Genomic DNA, 14,697 nt, shown 5'->3' on the forward strand with positions numbered 1-14,697 from the left:
TTAACCCACATTGACCAGCCTTTAAATGTGCTTAATGGTTGCCCACAGGGAGCATAGCTTTGGACCTCAGCGGCAGAGAACTCCACTGAGGATCTGAGAAGTATTTAATTTAACAAATAGGGACACAGTCATACATCCCCTTTAATCTTTGAGAGTAAAGTATTCCAAGCTGATTTATAACTAACCATCGTTGGTTCTAACCCTTAAGCTGCCTTCTGTTGTGTTGGAACCTACAAACGTGTGGCCAATCACATACCAGTGTTATAATTAGTGACATCCATTACTATATATTCACCATGTGACAGATACTGTGCTGCTTAACATGACCTCACCTAATAGCATCATACTCTATGAAAGGTACAGATGAGCAGACCAAGGCTTAGGGACATTAAAAAAAAAAAACTGTGTAAGGTCTCCAAGGTAATAAGAGTTCCTATTTGAACCCAGTCTGTATAGCTACAGAGGTTAGCAGTGACAAATTGCCCAATGGTTAATGCAGAGCCTTTGTTTGGTTTCAGAATGTATTTTCCCTCCAATGTTGGTTATAGGTATTCCCAATGGTCGAGACTCACAATTAAACAAAAGTGAAGAAAGCAGGAGAAACTGGGACACTGCCAACACCACATCTGTGGGAAGAAGCTAAGACAACAAAAGATGAGGGCAAGATGGGACAGTGAACCTGCTAAAGTCATTTATGAACTAGGCTAAACTATCTCTAGGATAATCCTACCAACGCCTGCAAACCCAACAATAGACTCAACCCTAGGCAGCATGCTTTATCCCTACACACCCCTCTGTCACTCTTTTTAATTTAAAAAATATTTTAATTTAAAATAATTTAATTAAAAAGTTATTAGCTGGACATGGTAGCATACAGCTTTCATCTCAGTATCTAGTAGGCAGAGACAGGAGGATCTCTCTGAATTCCAGGCCAGTATGGTCTACATTAATGAGTTCCAGGCCAGCCAGGGCTACAGAAAGGCTCTGTCTTAAACAAAAGATGAATGTAAGAGAGTACAAAAAGATTAGAAACAATATGGCAAAATGTCCCTGTGTTGATCTAGGCAGAGTGTTCAGGAAAATAAAGTCAAGTATAGTGGCTCATACCTTTAGTGTAGGACTTAGAAGGCTACAGCAGGAGCAGTAGAAGGAGGGCTATGAGTTCCAGGCGAGCCTAGGCAACAGAGTGACATTTTGTACCACCTGCGTGAAAATACTGCAGCAAGAAAGTTTATTAGTTTAACCACTATTGCTTGGTTTTGTTCATTCATTGATTGGATTTCTTTTTTCCTTTCAAGATAGAATGACACACTATGTAGTCCAGGCTGGACTGGGACTCTGTAAACCAGGCTAACTTCAAAGTTGCGGCAATCTTCCTACTTCTGCCTCCTGGGTGCTAGAATTAAAGCCATGGACTACCACCATGGACATTTTGACCTTTTTTAAGTACATGGCTTGGCACCATTGGGTACACTCACATTGTGTGGTACAACCATCTTCATCTCTGTGTTCTTCATCTTTACGACTGTCCATATTAAATGTTAACTCCTTATCCTCCTCTCCTGAAACCCAGGTAATCACCATTCTAATCTCTGGCTCTAAGAATGTTCCTACTAGGGCTGGAGAGATGGCTCAGTGGTTAAGAGCACTGTTTGTTCTTCCAGAGGTCCTGAGTTCAGTTCCCAGGAACCATATGATGGCTCACAACCATCTGCAATCGGATAAATATAAATAAAAATAAATAAAATAAACATAAATAAAATAAATAAATCTTTTTTAAAAAGTTCCAACTATAGGTACCACAGAGGTCTAATTATACATCTGTCCTTTGTGTCTGATCTGGCTTATTTAACACAATATCATCAAAACAATTCATGTTGTAGTTTGTCAGAATTTCCTCTTCCTCCTCCTCCTCCTCCAACTCCTCCCCTTCCTTCTTCCTTTTCTTTTTTTGAATAGTTCAGACTGGCCTCAACTTTGAACTCCTGATCTCTTGTATCTATCTCCCAAGCACTGGGAGTACATGCTCTTAGTGGCACCACTGTGCGTGGGTTCAAAGCACAAGGTTAGCTGTGATGAGCTGTAGCTTTTTCCCCTTCCATCCTCTGTGTGCATAGCAAGCCCTGCACACACAGTCTGAGGTTTCGACCTACTTCCCATCTCCTCCCCTGCCCCTGCTCTCTACTGAGTGACATCGTCAATTCTGCAGTCTTTGGATCTCAAATGCTGATATGCAGGACCAGGAAGCAGTTCAGAGGTGCCTGCCTAGCATGTGTGAGGCTCCTGAGCACTGTGTTTTAGTTAGTTGCTGTGAAAAGCCACATGATGACCAAGGCAAGTCTTATAAAGGACAACATTTAAGTGAAGCTGGCTTACAGGTTCAGAGGTTCAGTCCACCATTATCATCAAGGCAGGAAGCATGGCAGTGTCTAGGCAGACATGGTGCTGGAGAGGATCTGAGAGTTCTACATCTTGATCCAAAGGCAACTAGGAGGAGGGTCTCCAAGCCCACCTCCACAGTGAAACACTTCCTCCAACAAAACCAACCATGTTTACACCAACAAGGCCACACCTCCTAATAGCGCCACTCCCTAAGTCAAGCATATTCAAACTGCCATGAGGACCTCACCCTCGTGCCTCCACATCCAGAATGCAAAAATTACAGAGTTTTGCTACCACCTCCAGTTTAGAAAAGTCTTTCAATAAAGAGAGAGAAAAAAACAATAAAACAAAATTAGCCAGACATAGTGGCTCACATCCCCAGGATGTCAAAAGTGAAAGAAAAGGGAGGTTAATATGAGTTGGACAGAGCCAGGAAGCAGTAGTAGGTCTTTCCCAAGCCCATGTGTGTTCACCACAGGATCTCTGGTAAACATCCAGAGGAAGTAAAAAACTCAACTTCTGATCAAAAGTTTCTCCAGGAGCTCACATTCATTAATTTCAATCTACTTGCATACAAGGGGCTATTTTTACTTCATGTAGTGGTAGAGAGGGAATGAAGTAAAAGACATCTTCAAGAAACTTACAAACTATAAGAAATATGAAACTGGTTGTAGTAGTGCACACCTGTAATCACAGCTCTTGGCACAAGAAGGCAGGAGAATCTGGAAGTCAAGACCAGCCTTGGACATATATAGAGTTCAAGGCCATTCTGGATTATATGATACCAGACCTTCTGGGATCAGGATAGTTCAAAATTCAACAAAGCACTGCAAGAGGGCTGGTAAAATGGTAAGAGCACTTACCCTTTTGTAAGGTAAGGGCACTTGGCACCAAGCTTGAAGATCTGAGTTCAGTTCCAGGGTCCCACATGACCATGTGAGAGAACAGACTCCCACAAGCTGCCCTCTGACCTCCATCTGGGCACTATGGCTTACTTGCATGCACCCACTATACAAATAAATAAATAAATGTAATAAAAATGTAAAGACATGTTTTTTAAAGGACTGTATGAATTTTAAGAAGTCAAAACAAAGAAATTTAATGAAGCCATTCTAATAAATAGTCATAGAGTTGCTTTGTTCTAAATTCCATATTATATTGCTTCCTTCTTGATGCCATCCAGGATTATTGTTATACATGCACACATACCATAATCAGGATTGTTATACATACATATATGCCATTTATGTAACTTAAAACTTATTATCTTTATCCCATACAGTTCTTCCATGTTCCAAACTGAAATATGTAACTCCTTCCTCAGTGTCTTCCCTTGGATGTCCAGCTGACATATCTAAGTGAGTGTGCTTAAACTAACCTCATCTACTCCTAATGTGCTCTGCTAGCTGTGTGCTTTCAGATGCTTTTGTTTTGAATGGTGGAAGACTGCTATTATGTCCTTGCTGCTGTGTTTTTTGGATTTTGTTTTGTTTTGTTTTGCTTTGTAAGTTTTTGTCTGTTTTTTGTTCTTTTGTTTTTGTTTGTTTGTTTTTGAGAAAAGGCCTGATACAGAACCTGGTCAGGTTGAAATTCACTGTGTAACCTCAGCTGGCCCTAAACTTTTGTTGATCTGCCAGCCTCCGTCTCCTAAATTCTGGGATTATAGTTGTGTGTCACTACATCCAGTTTAGAGATGTGTGTGTGTGTGTGTGTGTAAGACAGGGTCTCATGGAACTAGACTCAAAGTCACACTCTTGCTAAGGCTGGCCTTGACTACTTTACCCTCCTATCACTATCTCTTGAGTGTGAAGATTACAAGTAGAGCCAGGCATGATGGGACATGCCTTTAACACCAGCGCTCAGGAGGCAGAACAGGGGCAGGTGAATTTCTGAGTTCAGGACCAACCTAGTCTATAGAGTGAGTTCCAGGACAGCCAGACCTTGTTATACGAAAGGAAAGGAAAGGAAAGGAAAGGAAAGGAAAGGAAAGGAAAGGAAAGGAAAGGAAAGGAAAGGAAAGGAAAGGAAAGGAAAGGAAAGGAAAGGAAAGGAAAGGAAAGGAAAGGAAAGGAGGAAGAAAAAGAAAAAGGAAAAGGAAAAGGAAAAGGAAAAGGAAAAGGAAAAAGAGCATATATGTCTTAAAAAAACAAGAGCAGGAGTGTATCCATAATATTAAAAAAAGAGAAAAAGAAAGAAAATTATAGGTATGCACTACTATATCTAATCCAGAGTCCTTTTTTTTTTAAAGATTTATTTATTACTTTATGTAAGTACACTGCAGCTGTCTTCAGACACACCAGAAGAGGGCATCAGATCTCATTACAGATGGTTGTAAGCCACCATGTGGTTGCTGGGATTTGAACTCAAGACCTTTGGAAGAGCAGTCAGTGCTCTTAACCGCTGAGCCATCTCTCCAGCCCCCAGAGTCCTTTTTTTAAAAGGAATTTTAAAAATGCCCCTGGCATTCCCCTGTACTGGGGCATATAAAGTTTGCAAGACCTAGGGGCCTCTCTTCCCAATGATGGCTGACTAGGCCATCCTCTGCTACATATGCAGCTAGAGACACAAGCTCTGGGGGTACTGGTTAGTTCATATTGTTGTCCCACCTATAGGGTTGCAGACCCTTTCAGCTCCTTGGTTGCTTTCTCCAGCTCCTCCATTGGCGGCCCTGTGTTCCATCCAATAGATGACTGTGAGCATCCACTTCTGTATTTGCCAGGCACTGGCCTAGCCTCATAGGAGACAGCTATATCAGGGTCCTTTCAGTGCTCTTAACCCATGAGCAATCTCTCCAATCCCTAAAGATTTAAAAAAAAATTTTGGTGCTTCATTACGTTTTTGTTTTTGTTTTTTTTTTTTTTTTTTTTTTTAAGATTTGTTTATTGATTATATGTAAGTACACTGTAGCTGTCTTCAGACACTCCAGAAGAGGGAGTCAGATCTTGTTACGGATGGTTATGAGCCACCATGTGGTTGCTGGGATTTGAACTCCTGACCTTCGGAAGAGCAGTCGGGTGCTCTTACCCACTGAGCCATCTCACCAGCCCCTTGTTTTTGTTTTTAAAGATTTATTTATTATATATTAGTACACTGTAGCTGTCTTCAGACACACCAGAAGAGGGCGTCAGATCTCTCATTACGGATGGTTGTGAGCCACCATGTGGTTGCTGGGATTTGAAGTCAGGACCTTTGGAAGAGCAGTAGGGTGCTCTTACCTGCTGAGCCATCTCACCAGCCCCTCATTATGATTTTAGTTATCTTTTTTAATTCATTGTTTATTCACTTTACCTCCGATCCCACTGTTTTATTTACATGTATGTGTGTGAGAAAGAGGGCTACATTTGTGCATTCTTGAAGAGGCCAGAAGAGGGCATTTGATCCCCTGCAGCTGAAGTTATGGGCAGTTGTGAGCCTCCCACGGCTGCTGGGAACCCGACTTCAGCCCTCCAGAAGAGCATGGAACTGAGCCATGCTGAGCACCCAGACCCATTATTTTTTATAGAAAAAATTTAAAATAACTCATTACTTATAATTCAACTTCAACAACTATCAATAAAGGCCCAATACTCTGACACTGAGACACACCCATCACTCCCAAGCTGGTTGTTCCTAAGCAAATCCATAGGGCATATAATTTCATTTGTAAACATTGTTATGTGTATGTAAAATACAGAAAAATCATTTAAATGTAAGGCCATCATTAACAGACCCAATGATGATTAATAATGACTTAATCTTACCAAGTACTTAGTGTTCAACTTTTTAAAAAAAAATAGAGTTGGAGTTTATTAACAGACATTTTTGGAGTTGGAGAAATAGTTTAGTGGCTAAGAACACTTGCTAGCTTGAAGAGAACCCAGATAGGAGCTATTGGCCAGCTATTCTAGATAAACCACCAAGCTCCAGGTTCAATGAGAGACCCTGTCTCAAAAAAATAAGATGGGAAGTGATAAAGACAGCTAGTGTTAACCTCAGGTCTCTGTACTCCAAGCACAGACAAGCCCCTACCCCATGAAGTTTGCCATATACACACAAAAGTACTAAATGAGTAACTTAATTAATTAAAAAAACAGGACTATAAAAAGAGAAACACCTAGGGGGGAAAAATAAGGCATACCCAAGAGCATGATGTAGCTCTCTCTCTCTCTCTCTCTCTCTCTCTCTCTCTCTCTCTCTCTCTCTCTCTCTCTCTCTCTCTCTCTCTCTCTCTCTCCCCCTCCCTCCCTCCCTCCCTCCCTCCCTCAACATCCTATCCTATTAGTTTTGTTTTTTGTTTGTTTGTTTTGCTTTGTTTTGTTTTTGTTTTTGTGGGTTTTTCAAGACAGGGTTTCTCTGGTCTCGAACTCAGAAATCTGCCTGCCTCTGCCTCCCAAGTGCTGGGATTAAAGGCATGCGCCACCACGCCTGGCTCCTTTGACATATTTTATAACTGACTCATGATCATTATTGTCTGATACCCCTCCCCAGAATGCAGGCTCTACAAAAAAATAAATAATAATTTTTAAAAGGATCTTTGTATGTTCTATTTGCTGGTACACAGAAAGTGCTCATCATTGTAGGAAAGTGAGCAGCTTCCAAGCATTGTGCTAAACATACTTATACCTCCATATGGAATACTATGTTTAATTATAATTTTTAATTATTCTTATGTGTATGAGCAGTTTGTCTGCATGTATGTCTGTGCACCATGTGTGTGCCTAGTGCCTGCAGAGCTCAGAAGTCACTGGGTCCCCTGGGACCAGAGTTACAGATGGTTATGATTTACAGAAGGATCTCTGTGAGTTTAATGCAAGCCTAGTCTACACAGTGAGTTCCAGGCTAGTCTAATCTACATAGTGAAACCTTTTCTCAAAAAAAAAAAAAGTTTTCATTCATATGTGCACGTATGTGTATCTGTGTGAATGTGTGCCATATTTGTGTGTGTGTGTGCCCTCAAAAGTTGAAGAAGAGCATTGGCTATCCTGAAGCTAGAGTTACAGTTATGAGCTATACCATGTGGGTGCCGGGAACTGAACTTGGGTCCTCTGCAAGAGCATCAAGTGTGCTGGGTAGTGGTGGCGCACGCCTTTAATCCCAGCACTCCGGAGGCAGAGGCAGGCGGATTTCTGAGTTCCAGGCCAGCCTGGTCTACAGAGTGAGTTCCAGGACAGCCAGGGTTATACAGAGAAACCCTGTCTCGTAAAAAAAAAAAAAAAAAAAAAAAAAGAGCATCATGTGCTCTTAATGGCTGGGCAATCTCTCTAGTTCCCATTAGTATAATTTTAGTGACTAGTGTAAAAACACTTTGAATTGTATGTGTTAGCATGTACACATGCATGTACATATGTGCCATGGCATACATGCAGACATCAGGAATTGGTTCTCTCTTCAAGCAAGAGTTCCTGGGACTCAACTCAGGCTGTCAGGCTGACATGGCAAGCACTTTGTCTTTTCTCTTCCTTCTTCTTTTCTTTTTTGTTTTGTTGATACAGGGTTTCTCTGTGTAGCCCTGCTGCCTCTGCCTCCCGAGCGCTGGGACTAAAGGCCTGTGTCACCCAGCTCAGCTAAAACAGCGTTCACTTTTAACCACTGAGCTACCTCACCACCCACGATGGTGGTGACTTTACAGAGGATGAAGCTGAAGCAGAGAGAAGGGACGCACACAGCTAACAAACCGGGAAGTCAGTTTCACAGAAGGAGCTGGGTTTAAAAGTCTTTGTGGAAGGAGACAAAGCCTTATTCCACAAATAAACGGAGAATAAAGGTGAACGCAACGAGATAAACCCTTTGATGGAAGTTAAGAACAAAGCATTCGAGGAGAAGGCACAGGCTGAACTGAGCACCAAAAGGAGGGAGAGAAAGGGTTAGTGCAGGGCATCCACAGGAGGAGAGCTGCAAAGGGAAGTTAGGCAAGCTCCCAGGTCTCTTCAGTCCTGCTGCGGGTGGCAAGCCCAGCACTCAGGAGGCAGAGGCAAAGGGACCTCTGAATCTGAGGCCAGCCTGGTTTACTGAGTAAGTTCCAGGACAGCCAGGGCTACACAGGGAAACTCTGGATATAAAAACCAAAAGAAAAAAAGGAGCAGTGGTAAATCTTCAAAAAGTCACTGAGGAGGAAAAGTCCTTGTGATTTTGTAATACCAAAAGGAATGCTTTTTTTTTTTTTTTTTTTTTCACTCCAGGCATTCTGTGAAACACATTTTATGAATACTCTGGGGAGGGCAGTGTATGTGCAAAGTTTGGCTTACCAGTCAGGACCTCAAAACTAAGTTATAACAGACACATCACTTCTGCCACCACAGACACAGGCCCTAAAAGTACCCTGTGGTAAGAGACAGTTTTCCTCAGACAAAAGATTGGAGCCAATCATGTTGGCTTGAGCCTGCAGTCTCAGCATTCGAAAGGCAGAGAGGCAGGGGGCTGGAGAATTCAAGTACAGCCTGGGTTATATAGCAAAACCCTGTCTCAACAAAACAAAACTAAACAAAACCCATAAAGAAAAGTTGCCGTGAGGTTGGGGGATGGCTCAGTGGTAAATTACTCACTATGCAAGCACAAGAACTTAACTTGAGATATGCAGGACTCACACAACCCAGACAGGGTTGGACATGGCTTTAATCCCACAACATCTATGGTGAAATGAATAGGCCCCAGAAACTTGAGGGCTAGCCTGGCATATGCTGCAGCAGCAAGAGCCCCTATTTCAAAGACGATGGGAAGTGAGAAGACACACAGACACAGAGTCGCCCCACCCTGGTCAGAATGAGTATCACGTATGTGCTTAGAACAGCGTGGACATGCTTGGTGGGAAATAAATTACCTAGCAACTATGAAAATCAGTATATAGATTCCCCCAAAATAAGATTAGGCGATCCCACACCACCCCTGTACGGAAAGAGAAACATCTTAATTATTTTTCTTCACAAAGAAAATGCTCTAGGAGAGAAAGAGAAACATAAATGTTCTATCCATATGCTTATGTGAGCAAGTTATAATTAGGAAAATTATTCAGCAAATATTTATCATGGGTCTCCCTGAGGGTCAGACATAGGAATAAATGCAAAGTTAGTCTTTAACCCCAGTACTCGGGAGGCAGAGGCAGGGGGATCTCTGTGAGTTTGAGGCCAGCCTGGTCTACATATCAGGGTTAAATAGTGAGACTCTGACTTGAAAAGCAAAGGCAAAGTTCAAGAGATTAACTCCTGCCTTTTAGGGTTTGACTCCAGGTCTCACAGATGGACTGTCTATTCGTGCTGGAAATGTGACCCCGTGACTTGCAGGTATGCTTTATGATCAGAGTATTTTTCCCCAAAGCCAAGGACAAGCCTGTGACACAGCAACCTTGTAACCCAACACTCCCCTCTCCGCATCAAGAATGCTTTACTGGCAGAACCAAACCCAGCACAGGGTGGGAATCCGAGCTCCTGCTGGATATTCTGGTTGAAAAGACCAAGCAACCTCGCAAAGCAGGCTGAGGGGTTCTGCCATATGAGCTCAAACCCCAGGACCACTAATGACATTCACCAGGCTACAAGTCAGAGAGAGGCCAGCATCTTTCAGGTCAGAGTTACGAGGACTGGCTTCGTTACAGGGACTTTGAGCTGGGACTTGTGCGTCTTTTTCTCACCAACCCACACAGTCAGAGTGAGTCTAATTAATCAGAAGAAAGTGCTGTCCTCATGAAGACAACTTCAATCTCTTAACTAGCAAGCATGAGGTTATTTCCAGAAAAGCCTTAGAGATGCCTCTTCCATTTTGCTTGATTTATCTAACATCTAAGTCAACATTATGCTTTAGTAGCTGATAGAAGCCTGAGCTTTGAGCTCCCCAATTGCTTTAAATACAGCCAACCAAGGTAACAATACCGTGTGAGTGTGCTAGTGACAGTGCTTGTGTCCACAGGTGTGAAGGCCAGAGATTAAACTCAGGTGATGTTCCTGAGGTCTTTCTTAGTTACAGTTATTGTTGTGATGAAAAACTCCATGACCAAAAACAACTTGGGAAAGAGAGGGGTTTTGTTTTTCACTTTACAGTTGCAAATCACAGCCCATCACTGAGGGAAGTCAGGCAGGAACCCAAGCAGGGTAGAAACCTGGAGGCAACCGCTGATGGAGAAGCCATGGAAGGGTGCTGCTTACTGGCTTGCTCAACCTGTTTTCTTACACAGCCCAGGACCACTTGCCCAGGGACAGAGCCACCCACAACAGGATGAACATATCAATCACTAAAACAATGCACTACAGTGTTGACTACAGAGAAATATTATGAAGTCACTTTCTTTCTTTTCTTTTTCTTTTCTTTTCTCTTTTCTTTCTTTTCTTTCCTTTCTTTCTATTTCTTTCTTTCTTCCTTCCTTCCTTTCTCTCTTCCTTTCTTTTTTTCTTTTTTTCTTTCTTTCTTTCTTTCTTTCTTTCTTTCTTTCTTTCTTTCTTTCTTTCTTTCTTTCTTTCTACCCACCCTTTTCCCATGAAGTCATTTCTTAATTGAGAATCCTTTTTCCCAAACCACACTAGCTTAATGTCATAAAACTAGCCAGGCTGGGCAGTGGTGGCACACCCCTTTAATCCCAGCACTTGGAAGGCAGAAGCAGGTAGATTTCTGAGTTCGAGGCCAGCCTGGTCTACAGAGTGAGTTCCAGGACAGCCAGGGCTACACATAGAAACCCTGTCTTGAAAAACCAAACCAAACTAAAACAAAACAAAACTAGCCAGGACAGGACTCTTGTCTACCTTGTTTGTTTGTTTGTAATTTTTTATTAGATATTTTATTTACATTTCAAATGCTATCTCGAAAGTTCCCTATACCCTCCCCCCCCAGCCCTGCTCCCCTACCCACCCACTCCCACTTCTTGCCCCTGGCATTCCCCTGTACTGGGGCATATAAAGTTTGCAAGACCTAGGGGCCTCTCTTCCCAATGATGGCCAACTAGGCCATCCTCTGCTACATATGCAGCTAGAGACACAAGCTCTGGGGGTACTGGTTAGTTCATATTGTTGTTCCACCTATAGGGTTGCAGACCCCTTCAGCTCCTTGGGTGCTTTCTCTAGCTCCTCCATTGGGGGCCCTGTGTTCCATCCTATAGATGACTGTGAGCATCCACTTCTGTATTTGTCAGGCACTGGCATAGCCTCACACAGCTATATCAGGGTCCTTTCAGCAAAATCTTGCTGGCATATGCAATAGTGTCTGGTTTGGTGGTTGATTATGGGATGGATCCCTGGGTGGGGTAGTCTGTTTGTAATTTATTTATCAATCTAATGTGTATGTCTGCATGTATGTCTATACAGTATATGCAAATCTGGTGCCTGTAGAGGCAGAAAAAAGCATCAATTCCCATGAACTTACAGATGGTTGTGTGCATGTAGATGCTTAGAATTTAACTCTGGTTCTCTGACTATTCAGACTCCTGACCCCGGAGCCATCTCTACAGCCCCCAAAAACACCATTTTTTGGTGGGTTTTTTGTTTTGTTTTGTTTTGTTTTGTTTTTAGGTAGTGTCTCTCACTGGGACATAGGGTTCAATAATTAAATTGAGCTGGTTGGCCAGAAAAACCCAGGTATCCTCCTGTCCCTGCCTCCTTAAGTTCTGGGATTACAAGCATATACCACCATTTGGGGCTTTTTATGTGGGTTATAGAGGTTAAACTGGATCTCGTGCTTACACAGAAAACAGTTTATGGACTGAAATATCTTCCTAGCCCTCCAGTTTTTGCTTTATGACCATGCTAGTGCAGGCCTAAGGAGAAAGTCTGTGCTGCTGTCTTCCTCTTGCATAACGGACTTCTCTTCCAGTGGTGGGCCCTTAGAGATGCTTCACACAATTCAATGGCCCTTCTATGTTCACAATTCAAAGGCATTTCTTATACCCAGTATCTGTTATGGAGGCATCCTAAAGATCATCTGTGATGGGCAAAGGAATCCACAGTTAAATAAAACACTAAGATGGGCTCTGCAGTCACCTAGAACAACTGTATGTGCTACACACGTGACTGTATTACATTCATGCATATCACAATTTTCCAACAATCCTTTGGGTGGGTTATTTGTTTGTGGTTTTGCTTTGTTTTTTAACTTGACACCGAGTCTTGCTCACTATTTAGTCCTGGCTGGCCTGGAACTCACTATGTGGATCAAGCTGGCCTTGAATTCGGAGATCTACCTGCTTTTGCTGGGATTAAAGCCCTGCAACCGCCACACACCAATAAATGGGCTTTTGAGTAACTAACTTTTACTATACAACTTCTGACACAGCAGAATTTTAAACATGGCCACAAAACAGGTAAAAACGTGTTGCTTGGCCTTTGTTATTTATTTTGTGAGACGAGGTCTGTTATGCAGCATGGAGGCAGGCTTCAACGTGCTGTGGAACCAGGGGTGAATTCCTGGTCTTCCTGCTTCTAATTCCCAACTGCAAGGCTAACAGATGTGTGCCACTATACCACTCTTCTTTATTCAGCTTTCTAAGTCTTTCCCATGTGTTTCCTGTCGTTATAAATTCTGGTGCACAGGGTCTGAAGACTCCATGGTTAAGAGTGATTGTTGCTCTTGCAGAGGACCAAAGTTTGTCTCCAGCATCTACACTGGGCATCTTTTTTTTTTTTTTTTTTTTTCGAGACAGGGTTTCTCTTTATAGCCCTGGCTGTCCTGGAACTCACTTTGTAGATCAGGCTGGCCTCGAACTCAGAAATCCACCTGCCTCTGCCTCCCGAGTGCTGGAATTAAAGGCGTGCGCCACCACTGCCCGGCTACACTGGGCATCTTACAACCTCCTGCAATGCCACTTCTTTCAGCCTCCATGGCTACCGAAACACGCGTGCTCATATACAACAGAGGCACAGACAGACAAAAATTAATTAATATCTGTCCAAGTATTTTGGAGCATGCCTTTAATTTAAGCACTTGGAAGGCAGAGACAGGTAAATCTCTGAGTTCAAGCGCAGCCTGGTCTACATAGTAAGTTCCATTCCAGTCAGCCAGGGAGACCCTGTTCAAAAGAGAGAAAAAAAAAAAAAAGAAAAAAAAAAGAAAAAGAAAATCTGGAGCATACATGCACACACTCCAGCTTTCTTTACAGAGCACGTTGTGCAAATATGTGTATAATTTAAGACTTAAAAATATTGTTTGTTGTTGATGGAATTTTGCTTGTTTGAGTTACGGCTTTACTATGTAGCCCAGTCGAGCCTTGACTTTAGCAATCCTCTTGCCTCATCTACTAAGGGACACACTCCACCACTACATCTAGCTTTTAAGATACTCCCTGGTACTGTAATGACTATAATGGACACATCACCCAGAAGAGAATGAATAAGAGATACCTGGAGCCAATCTTTCTATGACCTTGTCTGCCTTTGGCAACGGGACCACTGCGTAGTTATACAGAACACATGTGTGATTTTTTTTTAGCACCATTACAGTCTGCATTTGCAGCCATTAATTACTAAGACTTGATTATAGCAGGATCTAAAATCAGAGTCCTAAATTTCGGCCCTACTGACTAATCTGAGTGTGATTCCTCCTGTACCATTTATATCTATTGTCTAACCTCTGCTAGCCTTAATGGAAGCTGACTCTGTACTTAATTGCTGCTGTCCCTTAGACAGAGACCCTCTGCTGGTCTAAAGGCTCATCTCTACAGTTGCTATGGAAACTGTCCCCTTGCTCCACTCTGGCTTCCTGCCACATATGCCACTCTTTATGATTGTAGTAAAGGCCTGCACATTTTCCCATGCCATTTTCCAGATTCGGGTTTGCAGCTGGCAGTGTATGGGAAGAGGCACCCTACCATCTGATGTCCTGAGAGTAGTTTTCTTGTCTCTGCTACAGAAAGGATTTTCATGGCATGTCCAAAGTACTTACAGTATGGACTGGATGGTTAGGTATAGTATGTTTCAAGATAGGGCTAAGATTTCTGTGAGGTACTTAACAGTCAGAACGTGGTTCACTGGCAGGCTTGAGGTATCAGCTATTACCTCTTTTCTATCCTTTTAAGGAGTAGGATTTCATGTGTGCACATGTGAGTGCAAGAGGACAACCTGGAGTGGTGTCCCTCAGACACCCTTTTCTTCTTTGTACTATAGATACCAGGGTCTCTCAATGGTATAGCTGGCCTGCGAGCTTCCAGAGATTCATCTGTCTCTCCCTCCTAGTTACCATCTCTGCGATTCCAAGTGCTCACCGCTGTGCCTGGCTTTTTTTTACAGTTCTGAGAACCTGAACACTTGCTTGCCAGGGAAGTACTTTACCAACTGAATCATCTCCGTAGCCTTTCTTCTCTTCTACCATCTCCAAAGTGCAAGGTAAATGGAAGAAAAAGCAAGTATAACTGGAGCCTAAACACAG

General features: G+C 42.6%; 1 protein-coding gene across 11 annotated transcripts in view; it reads right to left on the reverse strand.

Moving 5' to 3' along the window:
* Positions 1-14,697, reverse strand: part of Trp53bp1 (transformation related protein 53 binding protein 1) — a 101,520-nt gene that overhangs the window by 79,205 nt on the left and 7,618 nt on the right. The window lies entirely within an intron of this gene.

This window comes from Mus musculus, chromosome 2 (assembly GCF_000001635.26).
Source record: "Mus musculus strain C57BL/6J chromosome 2, GRCm38.p6 C57BL/6J".
Lineage (NCBI taxonomy): Eukaryota > Metazoa > Chordata > Mammalia > Rodentia > Muridae > Mus > Mus musculus.